Below are 20,378 nucleotides of genomic sequence, written 5' to 3' on the forward strand. Positions count from 1 at the left end.
GGAAGATCAGCAGTCTTAACTAATCCAGACTTCTAGGAGTTCTGAGACACTGAGACACCAACACGGCAGCATACACTAGCTGGTCCAAGACCCCTGACATGTATACAGCACAGGACTACTTGGTCTGGCCTCAGTTAGAGAAGACATGCCTAATCATCGAGAGACTTGAGGCCCCATCAAGAGAAAAGGCCTGATGGGAGAGGAGCATCTTCTTGGAGACAGGGGGAAGGAGAAATGAGATGATGTGTGGGAGGGGAAACTAGGAGGGTGGGCAATGGCTGGATTGTAAATAAATAAAATAATAATAAAAACAAAGGAAACGAGTATAAGGATTAGGAGGTATGGTTCTCCTGGAGTAGATGTGACCATGTTGGAGGAAGTGTGTTCAATAGGGGTGGATTGTAAATAAATAAAATAATAATAAAAACAAAGGAAGCAAGTATAAGGATTAGGAGGTATGGCTCCCCTGGAGTAGATGTGACCATGTTGGAGGAAGTGTGTTCAGTAGGGGTGGACTTTGAGGTGTCAAAAGCCTATGCCAGGCCCCTAGTAGCCTCTCTCTCTCTCTCTCTCTCTCTCTCTCTCTCTCTCTCTCTCTCTCTCTCTCTCTCTCTGTCTCTCTCTGTCTCTCTGTCTCTCTGTCTCTCTCTCTCTGTCTCTCTCTCTCTCTCTCTCTCTCTCTCTCTCTCTCTCTCTCTCTCTCTCACACACACACACACACACACACACACACACACACACACCTGTGGATCAGGATGAGGCTTTCAACTATTCCTCTAGCATCATTTCTGCCTGTTACTATGCTTCCTAATATAACAACAATGAACTGAACCTCTGAAACTATAAGCCAGCCCCAATTAAATGTTTTCTTTTGTAAGAGTTGCCTTGGTCATGGTGTCTCTTCACAGCAATAGAGAGAACAGTGACTAAGACAGAAGTCGGAACCAGGGACTGGGTGTTGGTGTGGCAGACCTTACCATGATGCTTCTAGCAGGAATGTGGAAGACTCTGAGACCTTGAACTAAAAACGTGGCTGGTCACTTTAAATGGGAACTTAACAAGCATGAAGGACAATGCTGAGGGCAATTTGAATTGTGGGGCCCAGGTCAAAACAGTACAGGCCTAGGAACATTCTTATGATGTTTTGGCAGAATATCACTGCTTTTTGCCTTTGTCCAAAACCCTGCCTCAGGATAAATTGAAGAGTTTGGGATTAATAGTGTTGGCAAAGAAGATTTCAAGACAGCCTACTATTGACTCTGTCATGTGATTATTAGTGATCACTCTTATGCAGATCTAATGAAAAGAAAAGAACTGGACAAATACAAAATATGCAGTATGAGGAAAAAAGGAACACCAGGAAAGGTGATGTTGGAGCCAAGTCTTGTGCTCAAGGAAATACAAAGTTAAAAGAAAAGCCCAGTGGTAAATGCCATAAAGGAAGTAGTGATCTCAGGGCAAGATTCCACCTAGACAAGCTTCCAATTTATGTAAAGGATTTAAAGAAAATCTTAAGCAGTGACAGAAACCATCAACAACAGAAAACTGATGCAAACATAATTGAAAGAAGGCAATGTACCACCCACATGAAGCAGCAGAACTTGGCAACTTCAGCCACGTGGGTCTGTATTTAGAGTCAAGAGTACAAGAAACAGATTGTGGATTCTCATTCCTTAGCTAAGGAAAACCACTGAAGCCAGCCACATGTCAGGAGTGTCCTGAATAGAGGTTCGGAGAGGCCATTGGGTGGAGCTGTGAGGGTGAGGTCTGACTTGTTAGAAACTGAAGATACTGGAGATACCAGAGTCATGGGATACAACTAGCCATAGCCATAGTCAAGGAAAGTCACTAGTAGAATGTAGTACCAACCCAAGAAAGAGAAATATGTATAGTCAACAAACCAAGAAGGAGTTGGAGTTCTAAAGGAACTGAAGATGGCTTTTATATCATGCATAAATATGCAGACTTTAAGTTTGTCCTGCTGGTTTTCAGTCTTGCTTTGGGCTAGTATTTCTTCATTATGCCTATTTTCCTCCCCCTTTGAACTATAATATATATTCTGTGCCATTATACATTGTAAGTATGTGATCTGCTTTTTGCTTTTGGTTTTATAGGAGTAGTTAAGTAGTTAAGTAGTTAAGTAGTTAAGTAGTTAAGACACTGTCTTGAGTCTCAAAAAAGACTTTGAACTTTGGTCTTTTAAAGTGTTGAGACTATGAAAGACTTCTGAAGTTGGACTGATATGGCTGTAAGCCTATGGGGGCCAGGAAGTGGGATATGGTGTTTTGAATAAGAATGGCTCCCATAGACTCATATATTTGAATGGTTAGTCACCAGGGACTAGAAGTATTTCAAAAGATTATAGGTATGAAAAGAGGTATGACTTTGTTGGAGTAGATGTGGCCATGTTAGAGGAAGTGTGCCATTGGGGGTGACTTTTGAGTTTCCAAAAGTCTGTGCCAAGCCCAGTAGCTCTCTCTATTTACTCTTGGTATAGCTCTCAACTACTTTTCTCATGCTACGTCTACCTGCCTGCTACCATGCTTCCTATCATAATGATAACATACTAAACCTCTAAAACTGTAAACAAGCCCCAAAGTAAGTATGTTCTCTTTTATAAGACTTGCATTGGTCATGATGTCTAAGGCACCGCCAGATCTAATGCACTGAGGGTATTTTCTTTTTCTCTTTCCTTTTTTCTTCTTCTTTCTTTGTTTTTATTCATGGCAAAAATAAGTAGTCTAAATCTAATCATGAAGACCATCAGATTCTTTCAAAATTATATAGATATATAGGTATATGATAAGTGGCCCATAATCCTCAAGGACAAAGTAAAGTTTATAAAAAACAAACCATTTTTATTCCACATTAAAGGAGCATAGTAAGGATAGCTGAGTAGGGTGGGTTATTTCTAGTTACCTCCTATATGTATACTTTTCTCATTAGATATAGAAAACATTAATAGAATTATCGTCACAATTCAATAAGGTTTGTTAACTAGAAAATTGATGCTTGCTTTGTAATTGTAACACTTACAGCGTGGATAGGTAAGGTGGACTTGTTTTTAAGAAAAACATACTGAAAATGTCAGGAATAAAAAAGAAGCAGTCAAACAGTTCAGAAAGAGTGTATATGGAGGGGAGAGGGTTTAAAATGTAAAGATCTAGAGAATAACAATAACGAGGGATAAGTTCATGTAGGGTTTTTATGTAAATTTTTGGTACGTCGGAAACTATTTATTTATTTATTTTTTTATTACGTATTTTCCTCAATTACATTTCCAATGCTATCCCAAAAGTCCCCCATACCCCCACCCCCACTTCCCTACCCACCCATTCCCATTCTTTTGGCCCTGGCATTCCCCTGTATTGGGGCATATAAAGTTTGCAAGTCCAATGGGCCTCTCTTTCCAGTGATGGCCGACTAGGCCATCTTTCCATACATATGCAGCTAGAGACAAGAGCTCCAGGGTACTGGTTAGTTCATCATGTTGTTCCAACTATAGGGTTGCAGATCCCTTTAGCTCCTTGGGTACTTTCTCTAGCTTCTCCATTGGGAGCCCTGTGATCCATCCAATAGCTGACAGTGAGCATCCACTTCTGTGTTTGTTTGGAAACTATTTTTTAAAAAAAGAAAGAAGTCAGGGGGCAAAATCGGAACTAAATAGAGCCTTTTCCCAAAAGCGCTTATAGTTTTCCAGATTAGCCCCACCTGGCACAGTAGGTTCTTACTCAAGTGTCAGTGTTTTGCTGTCCTCTGTCGTGGCCCCAACAATATGAACTGAATCCAAATGCTCACTAATCTGATCATAACTGTAACACTCAAACCTATTTTCACAAATCCTCCTTCCTTTTCACTAAATTTCAATCAAATTGAATCTTACATACACTATTTTTGCTTCAGTTTGTGTTACTAGTTCTGCCTAGAATTCCCTTAGTTCCATTCTCTCAACTGGAATGTGTTGCAAAGCAAGCCCACTTCACTAACTAGACATAATCCTTCTTTCCCTCAGTTGCACTACAATCTTTTATATTGCCCATACTATGTGAATTATTTCCTAACTCTGTCACAAGAATGTGCCCACGTCATCACAGTGTAGACAACAGTGATAACCGCAGTTACTGGGTATTCTCTACATGCTAGGATCTGAACCTAGTGCTTTAAAAACACGTGCTGGTCATAATAACCCAAAGATATTAATAGACACTATTTATGTCCCCAGTTTGCAAATAAAGAATTAGAAACATAGAGAAGATAAGAAACTTAACATGACTGAACTGTGCAGGATGAAACAGACAGACAAATCCAATTGCAAACTCCTAAGACCCCTCCCATTGTATTACTTCTATACTAATATGCTCCTGGCTTATCTCTTATAGAGACCAATTGCTCTATCTCTCCACATTCCAGTTGTTGGCGCCCTACCACCAATGTTACAGTCTTAGTAAGCCTTTGGGAAGAAACTGAGTCACCAGGGCAGAGGCCTCATTCGTGAGACGAGAGTCTTTATTTCTAAAGAGTCAGGAAAGTAAAAATAAAGAGATGAGGATGCTTGCTTTTTCCCTCTGTCTCTACAATGTTAAGAAAAAGGAAGAAAAGGCATTCTACAATCTCAGCTAGGTATCCTCATGAGACATGGGGTCTGCTAGTATCTTGACCTTAAAAGTCACAACCTCCAGTAATTTGTTCAATAATTTCTGTTGACTAAGGCACCCAAGATATGGTATTATAGTAAAGTAGCATGAAGTAATTAAGATGTTTCTATGGCTGGCTTTATCTATCAGTGCTTCTAGAACATAAAATACAAATAAATAAATCAAATCATTATATAAAACAGAAAAAAATATTTAAATGTAATTCTTAATGTGAATATAAGTTATAGAGAACTAAATAGACTATTCCCTATATATGAATGCTGTTTTCTAAGATGTGAGACACAGATTTGAGACTCAGTTACTTAAAATAATGCTAAAATAAAAGGGAAAGTAACAGAACTAAAACTGTATGTTCTATAAGCTGCAAAATGCTAATAGTTATTTTTACAAAGACTCCATTTCAGTATCTCTAAAGAACACAGACGTTAGCAGCAGTTAAACAACAGGCCATAGATAGAAATGGACTTCAGGGGCTGGTGAGATGGCTCAGTGGGTAAGAGCACCCGACTGCTCTTCCGAAGGTCCAGAGTTCTAATCCCAGCAACCACATGGTGGCTCACAACCATCCATAATGAGATCTGGCGCCCTCTTCTAGAGTGTCTGAAGACAGCTACAGTGTACTTACATATAATAAATAAATAAATCTTAAAAAAAAAAAAAGAAATGGACTTCAGCATAAAAGATATGCACAAGAAATCTCTAAGTGTTAATGTGTACTGTTTTCAAGGTTCTGACACAGTAGCACATACATTAGTGATAATCCTTGAGATTGAGACCAACACTTTGGAAAATAACTTTTCAATACAGTGCAAGAAAGGTAAAATTAACTACAATATTTTCCCTAGCAACTACCTTCTATAATTTATACAAAGGAAATAATTCAAAAACTGAAAAAGACTGTTTGGGAATGTTGATTATGGTTCTATTTTAATAAAAAAATGAAAAACCAATTATCTTATAATAGCAGGCTAGTTATGAAAAACATCATGTAGCTATCAAACATAATATTCTGTATCCATTAAAAATCCAATTTTGAAAACTTTAACAACATGGGAGATGTTCATGATGTACTATGAGCTAAATTGTAAAAAGAAAAAAACTTTCACAACTCTCTTATACAGAACTGAAATGTTTGTTTAGTAACTTGGACTTAATCTTAGATGGTCAGGTCTGTCAGAATATACCATTTTTAATTAAACATCATTTACTGGGAAAATCTCACACATATAATTTATCAGCTTCAGAAGGACTGTACTGAAATACCCAACACTCAAACATTAAAACCTTCCAAAATTACTCAGATTTTTATAATGTAAAATCTATTCTTTTAACAAGTAAAGGAAGTATTTTCAAAATTGAAAATTATTTTAGCTTAGAGTTAGTCTTGACTTCTTTTTAAAATTTCTAAGTGTCAAGTATAAACACCCTATTTGTTTGGCTTAAATATTCAAAATATATTCATTATATGAATTGCAGTAGATGAAAATTAGCACAGAGACCCAAAACTGGACAATGTAGAGAGAGTGAGACTTTGCAGCACTCAGTACTGAGTGGTCTTCATCAAACTTTTCCCTTCAAGGCTCAGGGAGCATGCACAGGGCCTGCACAGGTTCAAGCAAGATGGGGTCCCAGCACTGAGAGTGGGAAGTGGTCACAAGATCTTAGCCCTAACCAAGAAACTATCTGCAGCTGACACCCACGGACAAAGGGAAAATCGGATTTCTCCAGTGGAGTCTCACGGGGTCTATTAACTATTGTTCATGGTAGAGAGCAAACCCAAGAGAAGGTGGCAACACAAAATGGACTCAGTTGTATTTTTGTGAAGCTTTTGTTTTGTTTTGCTTTGTTTGGGTTTTTTATTTTCTTTTATCTTCCTTCCTTTCTTTTTGGTCTTTTTATGGTTTTTTTATCTTATTTTTTTTTTTTGCCCATTTGTTTTGATTTTCATTTTTGTGGTTTTGAGGGTGGTTTTGTTTCTTGAAGAGTTTTCTTATTTGTTTGATTGTTTCAGGATTTGTGGGAGTGTTTGTTGAGAGAGAGAGAGAGAGAGAGAGAGAGAGAGAGAGAGAGAGAGAATAAGAGAGAGAGAGAGAGAATAAAGTTGACTAAGGAGGTGGGGCAGAGCACCTGGGAAGAGGAGTTGGGGAAGGAGAAAACATGATCTTTTTGTTTGTTTGTTTTTGTTTGTTTGTTTTCCAATTTTTTATTAGGTATTTTCTTCATTTACATTTCAAATGCTATCCCAAAAGTCCCCTATAACCTCCCCCACCTGCTCCCCTACCCATCCACTCCCACTTCTTGACCCTGGTGTTCCCCTATACTAGGGCATATAAAGTTTGAGAAATTAGACAACAAAAGGAGGTCAAGGGGATACAAATTGGAAAGAAAGAAGAAAACATGATCTAAATAAAAAGAATATGTGTGGTCAAAAAAAAAAAAAAAAGGCTAGGAAGGTGTTGGTGTTGTCCTCACCTATCTAGAATGGAACACAAAAATATAGTACTCAGAAGAAACAAATAAAATGACCTAGCCTGTTCATCACATCTAATTATAAATTTCCTCTCATATTTTTAATAACAACCATCTTACCCAATCCCTATCCTCCATCCCTAATCCCTGGCAATCACTAGTCTATCCTCTATTTCTAAAATTCTATCATTTAAATTATTATGCAAATTAGTCATTAAGTATGCAACCTTTGAGTATCAGCATTTTTCATTCTTCATCACTGACTGGAAACCTACCCATCATTTTATTTGGCAACAGATTCCAACTCTTTACTGCTAAGTAGTATTCTTTGGTATAGACTATTATAGATTGCTTAGCTATTCACCTACTAAAGTACCCCAAGCTTATCTGAGGTTACTGGATATTAAAATAAAACCTGCTGTGAGCATTCACAGAGTGTTTTAAATCTAATTTTGAAGTCTGGCCATACCATTTGTTTACCATATGAAGATACATAAGATGCTTGATTATTTTAAGTTTTTGTTTCATCGGCTCTTAAACTAAGGGCCATAGTGATTTGCTAGGAATCTTTCTAAGATCAAAGAAGATACCTGTGTGAAGCAAAAAGTGAGCAAGTAATAAGAGTGAACCCAGTGTTGTTTAAGAAAAAGGACTGGTGGGCTGAAGAGAGGGTTCACAGTTAAGAACACTCCTTGCTCTTGCAGAAGATCCAGGCTCAGTTCCCAGCTCCCACATGATAACTTACAACCATCCACAACTCCAGTGCCAGGAGATCGCATGCTTTCTTCTAACTTGTGCGAGTACCAAGCAAGTACATGTACATCGACACACATGCAGGCAAAACAATCATGCATATAAGGTCAAATAAATAAACATAAAAGACAAACTGCATTCTGCAGCATCTCATTTTATAAAGATATGTTTCAAATGTGGTAGAAACTAGAAAAAAAAACAAGAATGATGAATTGGTTATCAGAGGGAAGGATAAGAATTGCATGTGGTATCCTCTGGCCATAATAAAATCCTAAATCCTAGGCAGAAGTATGTCATGTTAATGGGGGAAAGGCTCCAAGATCAGATCATCTGAATTTAAAATTCCACCACTCTCATCATATGACATTGACTCATCATCTTTGTGTATTTATATTTGGGAAATTTCACTGTTACTGATACTTCATCAAGGCATTGGGAAAATTAAAAGTATCAATAAGCACAATGAATTTAAGATCAAGCCCCCCCACAAAGTAATTGCCAGCTATTTTTATGTTGTTGTGACCTCTTGTTTTCTCCCCTCGGCTTTTTGTCTCCTTTTTCAATTACTACAAAGGTGATTCATTTATTTTTCCAGGTCTTACAATTTCAGACAAACCATAACTATTTCACAGTTTCCTCATCTGCAAAAAGAATATAAAACTTTACACGATTGTGGTAAGGTTTAAAGGAGATAAACTATTTGGGATAACTGGCAGACAGAAAGGGTGAGATAATACCATCTCCCCTCCTCTGCTAACCATACTGTTTTGTAGCACAAACCTCCCCTCCCCCATGAATCGGGCTGTCACCTGTCACCTTACTAGGAAATGCCGGATGTAGCACTTTATCTGCTACATTAATTTTAAAGTGCAGACCCATTATAACAAACAACTTTAACAACTCATGGTATCTTTATGCTCAATTTGTGGTTACAAACTGCTGTTGAAACCTGAGTTCTAAAAAGCACTGATAACTGAGTTACATCAGTTATTATAGGGATGCTTAAGTCTTTTTTTTCCATAGTAAAATAATATAAGAAAACACACCCATATTCTCATCTTGTCCATGTGATGATGGAGAAGAATGGGGTCTCTGCAGGTATTAAAGAAAACATGGCTGAGAGAGAGAACAGAAATTCCAAGGTGAAACATTAAAGACTGGTTATATTGTTTACTTTTCTCTTTTTTGTAACAAAATACATCACTCTCCCCCCACCCACCCCCAGGAGGAAGGAAAACTTAATGAAAGAGAATTTGTTTGGCTAACATTTGAGGTCCATAAGGGCAGGGGTGTGAGAATTGGGAGTATGGTGACTAGTCACACTGCATCCTCAAGCCAAGGTGGGGAGGGCTGGAAGGGGATGCTGTAACTCGGCTGGCTAGTTCCTTTTCCTGTACTTATTTAGACTGGAGCTCTAGCTCACTGAAGATGTCATTATTATTCATTCAGGACTTACCATGACATCCAGGAAAACAGAACTCATAGCTGTGAACTACATTGTGCCATACTTCTTTAAAACATGAACATACCCAGATGTTGCATGGGTAGACTGCCTCTGATTCTCATATGTTCTTCCATCACTGCTGACTTTTACATTTTAGGATTACATTGTCTCTGTGATTATTGGAAATATTAAGTCCAAAAGGCAACTGTTGAAATCAATTCAAATTCCAATCAAGCCTTTAGAGGCCCCTAAAGGGACCACATAGTTACTGCGTGCTTCCACTTTGTGGGTGAAATGAAAATCTGAATGTTATGCCCCCATTATATGAAAGCTCATTAACGATGCAAACCGTATTTAAATGTCAGATGATTAGAATGTAAGTTCTGTAACTGAAGGAACATTTTTCTAAAGTGACTGGTGATAAGAGATGAGGCTCGTTGCCTGCTAAATTATGCCTTACTGAATTTTGCAAGGATATGCCCACAACTAATGGCTTCTCTTTGACTCATCTTTCATCAAGCTGTTCTTTTATATATGAATCATTACAAGGACAACAAAGTGTATCCTCATTTTTTAAGAGTGTACTTACAAGATATATTTCAGATCTTAGCTTGAGATGGCTCTTTTTTTTTTTTTACCAAATGTCTCAATTTTTACTGTTATCGACTCTCCCATGTTTAAATATCTATTAGTGGCAGAGTGGAGTTTAAAGAGGAACCCATTTTCATGGTGATATCTCCCACTATTCATGGCTACCTTTTACACAATGCTTGAGCTTCACTCACCTACTACTTCAATTTGTCTTACAGTGGAAAAAAATTATCAAAATATAAGAAATTAACAGGAACAAAAACAGTCTTTCAAAAACACAAAATAGTTAGAACATAATGAAAATAATCTAAAAGTATAAACTGAAAAAAAAAACCTGAAAGCCCCTGAACAGCAGTGGAAGTACAAGAACGTCATATTGTGGACCAAATATTTGCAACTAAATCTAAAGATATAATCTCAGTATAATTGTTTTGACACGAAAAACCTAAAAAAAGATCCATTTCTTTCCAGAGTAATCCACCCTTTTAAGACCTAGAGACATTTTTGTGGAAATTAACAGCATGCTAGCATGAACCCGCTCTGCAACCTCACACATAGACTCTCTTCCTTCATGGTGAGGTATCATTAGATGCCTCAAACCTGGTCAGAGGAATATGGATGGAGCTTCAACCCCATAAGACAACAGGGAAGCCCACCACTTTATGCTGGCTATCAGGGCATGGAGGAGGGCTAACCTTAGCATAACCTAATTGGTCAGTTGCTGGAAAAGGTGATATAGCTGGAAAAACCAGCTGGTTATGTACTACATGAACCAAGAAAGTACATCTGAGATGACTTTGTTAGCAACTGAAACGGGCTGGAATTTCAGAATTCATAATCAAGACTTGTAGTGGTGGGGAAAACTTTTTCTTGGGTTAGGAGTTAGACACCTTAGTATAATAGGAATTTCTATGCTTCTCTGGGAGATGATAGAGGCAGAAATAAGGAGGCTGGGGGAACAGGAATGCTGGAAGGTTTTTAAGTGCCTGAGGACCTAGCTTATGTCCTACAGAAGGCTCGGGATGCACCATTCACACAAGTCATCTAAAACCTACAAAAGACTTGGGGCCAGCATTAGTCATCAGTCACATCAGCAATGGCTCTTTGTAGGCAAGTGGTGAGGAATGAAAGGATAAGTACAGACGTGCCATGATTTACCACTGCCAGGAGCTGGACATCCACAACTTCTGTAATCCCTTCATATCAACTGGATACCTGAAAGCACTTAGTATTCCTGGGGACAAAATAAAGGGACAGCCAATACAGGTGCCAGTTAATAACAGTAATCCCAGAAAGCAAGAAAAGTTGAAGAAGCTGAGGTGGTTGTTACCCTCAGTGGGGGTAAAAGTCACTAACTCTTGCTCAGTTCCCAAATGTAAACCAATTTTCCAGACATTCTGCCTGAAGAAGTGACATAAAATAGCACAGGGCCTTGAATTCCATATTTGCCTTTCTCTGTGATTGGGATTCTCTTTCCCTGGCATTGACTTGCATGCTGCCCTCCCACTTTTCCCCTCTTTGTTAAAAGGTTACCTACTCAGTGAGCAAGTCTTAAACCACCCTATTATAAATTGTGATGTCTGACTCTCCTTTCTCCTGGGGCTCTATTATACTTTCCTGATATATGCTTTATAGTACTTGTCATCATCTGGGGTGTGTGTGTGTGTGTGTGTGTGTGTGTGTGTGTGTATGTGTGTATGTGTGTGTGTGTGTGTGTGTGTGTGTGTGTGTGTGTGTGTGTGTGTGTGATGGTTTCTATATTGCTTCTCTATACCCACAAAAATACAAGTACTCTTAGGCATTTAACTTATGTGTTGTGGTGATTTGAATAAGTCTGGACCCATAGGCTCATATATTTGACTGCTTGGTCATTAGGAAGTGTCAAGACAAGGATAAGGAGATATGGCCTTGCTGGAGTAGGTGTGGCCCCTGTTGGAGGAAGTATGTCACTGGAAATGGGCTTTAGGGTTGCAAATGTTCAAGTCAGGCCCAGTGTTGCTTCTTCCTGAAGCCTGTAGATCTGGATGTTGAAAGCTCAGCTGCTTCTCTAGCACCACATCTGCCTGAGTGTCACCATGCTTCCTGTCACTCTGATAATAGACTAAACCTCTGAGACTGAAAGCAAGCTTCAATGAAGTGCTTTCCTTTATAAGAGTTGTCACAGTCATGGTGTCTCTTCAGCAATAGAACACTAAGGCATATGTGGTTCACTGTGCCTAACCATCATATACTTGAGAAACACAAACAATTTTTTTCTTTTTTTTTTTAATTTTTTTTATTACGTATTTTTCTCAATTACATTTCCAATGCTATCTCCAAAGTCCCCCATACCCTTCCCCCCACTCCCCTACCCACCCATTCCCATTCTTTTGGCCCTGGTGTTCCCCTGTACTAGGGCATATAAAGTTTGCATGTCCAATGGGCCTCTCTTTCCAGTGATGGCCGACTAGGCCATCTTTTGATACATATGCAGCTAGAGTCAAGAGCTCTGGGGTACTGGTTAGTTCATAATGTTGTTGCACCTACAGGGTTGTAGATCTCTTTACCTCCTTGGATACTTTCTCTAGCTCCTCCATTGGGGGCCCTGTGATCCATCCAATAGCTGACTGTGAGCATCCACTTCTGTGTTTGCTAGGCCCCGGCCTAGTCTCACAAGAGACAGCTATATCAGGGTCCTTTCAGCAAACTTGCTAGTGTATGCAATGGTGTCATCGTTTGGAGGCTGGTTATGGGATGGATCCCTGGATATGGCAGTCTCTAGATGGTCCATCCTTTTGTCTCAGCTCCAAACTTTGTCTCTGTAACTCCCTCCATTGTTGGTGGGATTGCAAGCTTGTACAAGCACTCTGGAAATCAGTCTGGCAGTTCCTCAGAAAATTGGACATAGTACTACCAGAGGATCCCGCAATACCTCTCCTGGGCATATATCCAGAAGATGTCCCAACCGGTAAGAAGGACACATGCTCCACTATGTTCATAGCAGCCTTATTTATAATAGCCAGAAGCTGGAAAGAACCCAGATGCCCCTCAACAGAGGAATGGATACAGAAAATATGGTACATTTACACAATGGAGTACTACTCAGCTATTAAAAAGAATGAATTTATGAAATTCCTAGACAAATGGTTGGACCTGGAGGGCATCATCCTGAGTGAGGTAACACAATCACAAAAGAACTCAAATGATATGTACTCACTAGTAAGTGGATATTAGCCCAGAAACTTAGTATACCCGAGATATAAGATACAATTTGCAAAACACATGAAACTGAAGAAGAACGAAGACCAAAGTGTGGACACTTTGCCCCTTCTTAGAATTGGGAACAAAACACCCATGGAAAGAGTTACAGAGACAAAGTTTGGAGCTGAGACGAAAGGATGGACCATTTTTTTTTCTTGAATGAATGAATTACTCAGAAGAGGTTGACTATGTCTAAAATCTGGGACACCATCAACTATAGAGACTTTGTAACTGATGAGAACGTATGCAGTCATCTATGCTGACAGCAAAAGATGAGGACCAAGGGCTGAGGACCAAGGGCTGAGGACCAAGGGCTGAGGACCAAGGGCTGAGGACCAAGGGCTGAGGACCAAGGGCTGAGGAGCACTTGTTAATATTTAGAAACAGAACAGAGGGATGATGAAGAGACTAATGAGAGGCTGCTGAGTGGGCACTGGGGAACAGGTGAGGCACTGGAAATCAAGAGAAGAAAGTTGAAGACAAAGCGCAGCATTCAAGCTAGGTGAAACTGAAAAGAATGTTCTATGTTTGGCAGCATGGAGGACACCAATCCTAAAAAGAGAAAAGCCACTCTAGTGGGTGGATGAGAACTATGTGTAAAAGTAAAGCCAGAGTACAACTGTATCCTTTCCCACTCACTTTCTCATAGAGATCAAACAAGAGCTGTTTTCCTAGTACACTATCTTCCAACTGTCGTGACCATTTAAGATTCAAATATGACTTTTTGATAGTTTACTCAATTCTAATTGGCACATATGTATTGTGACTGTTGAGATCTCAGCGAGAGGTCTAGACTGCAGGAGACATCAGAAAGTAGCACTGTAGCGCGAAGTTCAATTGCTTTCTACACAGAAGAAGAGAAATGTTCCTGCTGGAGAGAGTGAATCCTTGTAGCTATTGTATTATGGAATCTTCCAAGTCACCTGGAGTTAGGGGGTGGGAGGTGTTTCTTTGGTTTGGTTTGTTTTTTTCAAAAAGCCCTTCCTGAAAGCGTTAAAATGTCTGCTGAGGAAGGTAGGGTCCCATAGAGCTCAGGAGGAAAAGCAGCCAGCAGCCTCCAGCCACTCCTCGTCCATCACAGATTCACACTTCAAGGCGTTTAACAGATGAGCAAGTAATAGAATGAGTTATAAAGCAAAAACAACTGAGTCGTGCAAATTCAATATTCATAAAAATTAAATTAGAATAAGGTAAAAATAAATTATCATGTTGAAATATAATTGAGATAATTTTTAATAATGAACAAAATAAATTAGCCACTCATTAATTGGAAAAACATAAAGTATAATTAAACAAGTCCTTGACTGTAGTTGGAGGCTACAAAACTTTCTTTCAGCAGACAGTAGAAAAGCAGTAAGAATACAGGCAAGCAGTAAGAATACAGGCAATCTGAGCAATGCTGTTAACCATAAAACGAGCCTCAAAAATCAACAGAATTGAAATGTCTTTTCCTATGAGAAATACCAAGACTTATTTTTGAGCAGCTAGATACTAGAGGACTCTATATTAAGTAAATAAATCATCTCTCTGTGATGTGCTAGAGTGTTTTTGCTGGATTTTCATTTTTATGTTTGTCAGCTTGGTGCATATATACAATATATTCTGACTGTACTCACTCCCCATTGCCCTCTTTCCCCATCCTCTCCCATCACCACAGACAATATCTTTCTAAATCACTCTTATGTGTGGGGGGTGGGGGGGTGTCTTGTAGATGCCCACAGCTGTATTCCTTGTTGCAACGACACTGTTATGTCCTGAAGACATCATTTCATAGTTCAGCACATATAATCATTCTACCTCTCACCTATTATGTTCCATGGACCTTTAAATAAATCGCTATGAATGGCCTGCTTAAAAGTGAGGACTTAACAGTTGCTGTGAGAGACTTTTAATCAAGCAAAGGAAGTCAACAATTTTTTAAGTAAAAGAAGTAAAGAAAAAAAATGAAGAGGCAAAATACATCATATTCAACCTAAAGTAAACTTAAGAATTAGAATCAATGAAATAAAATTACAAAACAAAAAATTCCAAAGACTAATTATTAAAATGGGACTTGAAGAAGAAAAAGAATATGATCGAAATATGGTGTATAAAAAATGTTAATAACAATTAAACTAAACAAAAACATATGATAAAATATATTGAAAAATCAATAGAAATTGAAGACTGGCTGAGTCAAGGGGCATAAAGTTTAAAATAAAATAAAACAATAAAAATAGACAATATTCCAGCCACCTGCCACTGCACCTGACCAGTATTGTTGGCTGGTGCAATCCAGTGGTGAGCTGACAGTAAGCCCCAGCTTTTAGGAAACAGGGCTGTCCTACATGTGGACGGCTCTGTGCTGAAAGCATGGGAACAGCTTAGCGATAGGTAAAATGGAACCATGATCTCAGAAGACAGGGGTAGCTGTAAAAGGCCCTGTGCTTGCTTTGTGCAGTTAAACACAGTGGGAACATTACTTTTGATGAGTTTGTCAACATTGCCCGACAGATGAGACACTGGTCTTTGGCTAGAGAACTTTCTGGAACTATCAAGGAGATCCTGGGTACTGCACAGTCTGTGGGCTGCAATGTGGATGGCCACCACCCTCATGACATCATAGATGACATCAACAGTGGTGCAGTGGAGTGCCCAGCTAGTTAAGAAGCGACAAGAAAATATTTCAATAAAAGACTATCTGATAACCAGTAAAAAAAAAAAAAAATAGACAATATTAAGATGCCAGGCATAGTGGAGCCCACCTGTATTTTCAGTAACCAAAAGTCAAGGCAGGAACATTGTAATTTCTAAGATAGCCTAGGCTACGAGGAAAGATATGTTTTTTTAAAGGGGGATAAGGTAGGAATGCAAAACATTAAAATGTAAAAATAAAACAAATGAAGGAAAAAGAACAGGTAAAACAGCATAAATACAAAAAAACAAAATATACTTTAGTAATGTTAAAGCAACCACTACAAAGATTTCTTATGTCCCCATACCTACTATGGTAGATAGCAAATGTCACTAAGGATTTTTATATACACTGTACCAGACACTATCAGCAAAGAGAAGTAGTTTTACCGTGCAGGGTTTGGGACAGGGAAGAAACGCCTTCTAACATATGTGAGAAACAGTCTCCTTTTTTTTTTTTTTTTTTGTGACAACAAAATTCATAATAGGGGCTAGAGAGATTGATTAACAGTTAAGAGATGGCTGCTCTTTTGGAAGGCCCAGGTTTGAGTCCCAGCACCCACATAGCAGCTCCTGTAACTCCAGTTCCAGGATCTCCTGTACACTCTTCTGGCATCCAAGTATTCTGCATGGATGTGGTACACAGACTTACTGGAAGCCAAAACATCCATACTGCATTTTATAGTATGTGATGTTTTTAAAGTTTCCAATATACAACCTTATAGAATAGTAAGTGAGGTTTCTATGGTGTTTTGATGAGAAAGGACCCTGTAAAGTCATATATTTGCACAGTTGGTACTTAGTCCACAGTGGGTGAATTGCTTGAGAAGGATTAGGAGGTATGGCCTTGCTGGAGAAATTATGTGACCTTTGGGGTTTCTAAAGTCTTTGTGGATGCCCACTGGTTCTCTGTCTGCTGCCTGTGGATTAGGATGCAAAGCTCTGATTCTTCTCCAGCATCTTGCCTGCCTGCATGCCACCACTCTTCCTACCATGATGATAACAGAATAAGCCTCTGAAACTGTACTAATGCCCCCAACTATACTTTCTATCATAAGAGTTGCCTTGGTCATGGTGTCTCTTCACAATAGAAACCCTAGTAAGACGGCAGTGTTTTTCAATTTTAAAAGGCAATTGGCTAGGACTTTCATGATGCAGAAATCTAATTAAAACAGGCATGTATCATTTTAAAAACACACATATTCCTAGAAAGTTGGTGTGTACTTTCTGTTTTGTAGGTTTTTTCCCTTTAATTTTAAAAATTCTATGTTAATCACCTCAAACAGGAAACATTACATCCACATATTGTAATTGACAAAAACATTGGCATAAAAGTACAAGAGCTTTCTGTACACTGTCCTTTACAACTCTACAAAGTGAATTCGCTATCATTAATCCATACAGGAGGAATTTGAAGCACGCAGAAATTTTCCCCAAAGCCACAAACACTGTAGCATTTTAATATCATGCCTCAGATATAACTTGTGCCTTTTAAAAATAAGTGATCTTGATCCCTTCAAGTAAAGTAGCAATTTTTGTCATATAAGCTGTCATGCTTGAATTTATTAGTTTGAAAAGGTATAGAGTTTTATGTTACATTAAAGTGGAAGGCATTATGGGCTGGAAAGATGACTCAACAGTTAAGAGTACTTGTTGGTCTGGCAGAGGACACAAATTGGATCCCAGACACCACATGGTGGTGGATGTCTATCAAGCATCCTTAATTCCAGCTAGGAAGGATCCAACACACCGCTGCCTCCACAAGAACTGAACATACATGATACACAGACACACATGCAGGAAAAGACCTATACACACAAAATAAAAATATATACATTTTAAAAATTATTTCAATAAAAATGTATGGTATAACAAAGATAAAATGTTTAAGAATGTAAACAGTTTTTAACTTTATTTTTTTAATTTATTAGGTATTATCTTCATTTACATTTCCAATGCTATCCCAAAAGTCCCCCATAGGCTCACACACACACACACACTCCCCTAACCACCCACTCCCACTTCTTGGCCCTGGCGTTCCCCTGTACTGAGGCATATAAAGTTGTAAGACCTCTTTTCAACGATGGCCAACTAGGCCATCTTCTGATACATATGCAGCTTAGTTCATATTGTTGTTCCACCCCTAGGGTTGCAGATGCCTTTAGCTCTTTGGGTACTTTCTCTAGCTCCTCCATTGGGGACCCTGTGATCCATCCAATAGCTGACTGTGAGCATCCACTTCTGTGTTTTCTAGGCCCCGGCATAGTCTCACAAGAGACAGCTATATCTGGGTCCTTTCAGCAAAATCTTGCTAGTGTATGCAATGGTGTCAGCGTTTGGAGGCTGATTATGGGATGGATCCCCGGGTATGGCAGTCTCTAGATGGTCCATCCCTTCGTCTCAGGTCCAAACTTTGTCTCTGTAACACTTTTCATGGGTGTTTTGTTCCCAATTCTAAGAAGGGACAAAGTGTCCACACTTTGGTCTTCATTCTTTTTGAGTTTCATGTATTTTGCAAATTGTATCTTGTATCTTGGGTATTTTAAGTTTCTGGGCTAATATTCACTTATCAGCGAGTGCATATTTCATGAGTTCTTTTGTGATTGGGTTAGCTCACTCAAGAGGATGCCCTCCAGGTCCATCTATTTTCCTAGGAATTTCATAACTTCATTCTTTTTAATAGCTGAGTAGTACTCCATTGTGTAAATGTACCACATTTTCTGTATCCATTCCTCTGTTGAGGGACATCTGGGTTCTTTCCAGCTTCTGACTATTATAAATAAGGCTGCTATGAACATAGTGGAGCATGTGTCCTTCTTACCAGTTGGAACATCTTCTGGATATATGCCCAGGAGAGGTATTGCAGGATCCTCTGGTAGTAGTACGTCCAATTTTCTGAGGAACCACCAGACTGATTTCCAGACTGTTTGTACAAGCTTGCAATCCCACCAACAAAGGAGGAGTGTTCCTCTTTCTCCACATCCTCGCCAGCATCTGCTGCCCTGGCCTTCCCCTGTACTGAGGCATATAAAGTTTGCAAGACAAAGGGGCCTCTCTTTCCAGTGATGGCCAACTAGGACATCTTCTGATACATATGCAGCTAGAGACATGAGCTCCCAGGGGTACTGGTTAGTTCATCATGTTGTTCCACCTATATGGTTGCGGATCCCTTTAGCTCTTTGGGTACTTTCTCTAGCTCCTCCATTGGGGACCCTGTGATCCATCCAATAGCTGACTGTGAGTGTCCAATTTTGTGTTTGCTAGGCCCCAGCATAGCCTCACAAGAGACAGCTATATCAGGGTCCTTTCGGCAAAATCTTGCTAGTGTATGCAATGGTGTCAGCATTTGGAGGCTGATTATGGGATAGATCCCAGGGTATGGCAGTCTCTAGATGGTCCATCCTTTCGTCTCAGCTCCAATCTTTGTCTCTGTAACTCCTTCCATGGGTGTTTTGTTCCCAATCCTGAGAAGGAGCAAAGTGTCCACACTACCATCTTCGTGCTTTTTGAGTTTCATGTGTTTTGCAAATTGTATCTATATCTTGGCTATTCTAAGTTTCTGGGCTAATATCCACTATCAGTGAATACATATTTCGTGAGTTCTTTTGTGATTGGGTTAGCTCACTCAGGATGATGCCCTCCAGGTCCATCCATTTGCCTAGGAATTTCATAAATTCATTCTTTTTATTAGCTAAGTAGTACTCCATTGTGTAAATGTACCACATTTTTTGTATCCATTCCTCTGTTGAGGGGTATCTGGGTTCTTTCCAGCTTCTGGCTATTATAAATAAAGCTGCTATGAACATAGTGGAGCATGTGTCCTTCTTACCAGTTGGAACATCATCTGGATATATGCCCAGGAGAGGTATTGCTGGATCCTCCAGTAATACTATGTCCAATTTTCTGAGGAACTGCCAGACTGATTTCCAGAGTGGTTGTACAAACTTGCAATTCCACCAACAATGGAGGAGTGTTCCTCTTTCTCCACATCCTAGCCAGCATCTGCTGTCACCTGAATTTTTGATCTTAGCCATTCTGACTGGTGTGAGGTAGATTCTCAGGGTTGTTTTGATATGCATCTCCCTGATGATTAAGGATGCTGAACATTTTTTCAGGTGCTTCTCAGCCATTCAGTATTCCTCTGGTGAGAATTCTTTGTTTAGCTCTGAGCCCCATTTTTAATGGGGTTATTTGATTTTCTGGAGTCTACCTTCTTGAGTTCTTTATATATATTGGATATTAGTCCCCTTATCTGATTTAGGATAGGTAAAGATCCTTTCCCAATCTATTGGTGGCCTTTTTGTCTTATTGACAGTGTCTTTTGACTTACAGAAACTTTGCAATTTTATGAGGTCCCATTTGTCAATTCTCGATCTTGCAGCACAAGCCATTGCTGTTCTATTCAGAAATTTTTCCCCTGTGTCCATATCTTCAGCGCTTTTCCCCACTTTCTCCTCTACAAGTTTCACTGTCTCTAGTTTTATGTGGAGTTCCTTGATCCACTTAGATTTGACCTTAGTACAAGGAGATAGGAATGGATCAATTCACATTCT

General features: G+C 39.1%; 1 protein-coding gene and 1 non-coding gene across 6 annotated transcripts in view; one reads left to right on the forward strand and one right to left on the reverse strand.

Moving 5' to 3' along the window:
* The window catches only part of Dlg2 (discs large MAGUK scaffold protein 2), a 2,003,181-nt gene that overhangs the window by 1,873,925 nt on the left and 108,878 nt on the right, over positions 1-20,378 (reverse strand). The window lies entirely within an intron of this gene.
* On the forward strand, positions 15,387-15,516 carry LOC115031615 (small nucleolar RNA SNORA65). Its single transcript, XR_003837290.1, has one exon. It is a non-coding gene; the product is annotated as a small nucleolar RNA SNORA65 (small nucleolar RNA).

Source organism: Mus caroli, unplaced genomic scaffold, assembly GCF_978045245.1.
Source record: "Mus caroli unplaced genomic scaffold, Mus_caroli_1 scaffold_8, whole genome shotgun sequence".
Classification (NCBI taxonomy): Eukaryota; Metazoa; Chordata; class Mammalia; order Rodentia; family Muridae; genus Mus; species Mus caroli.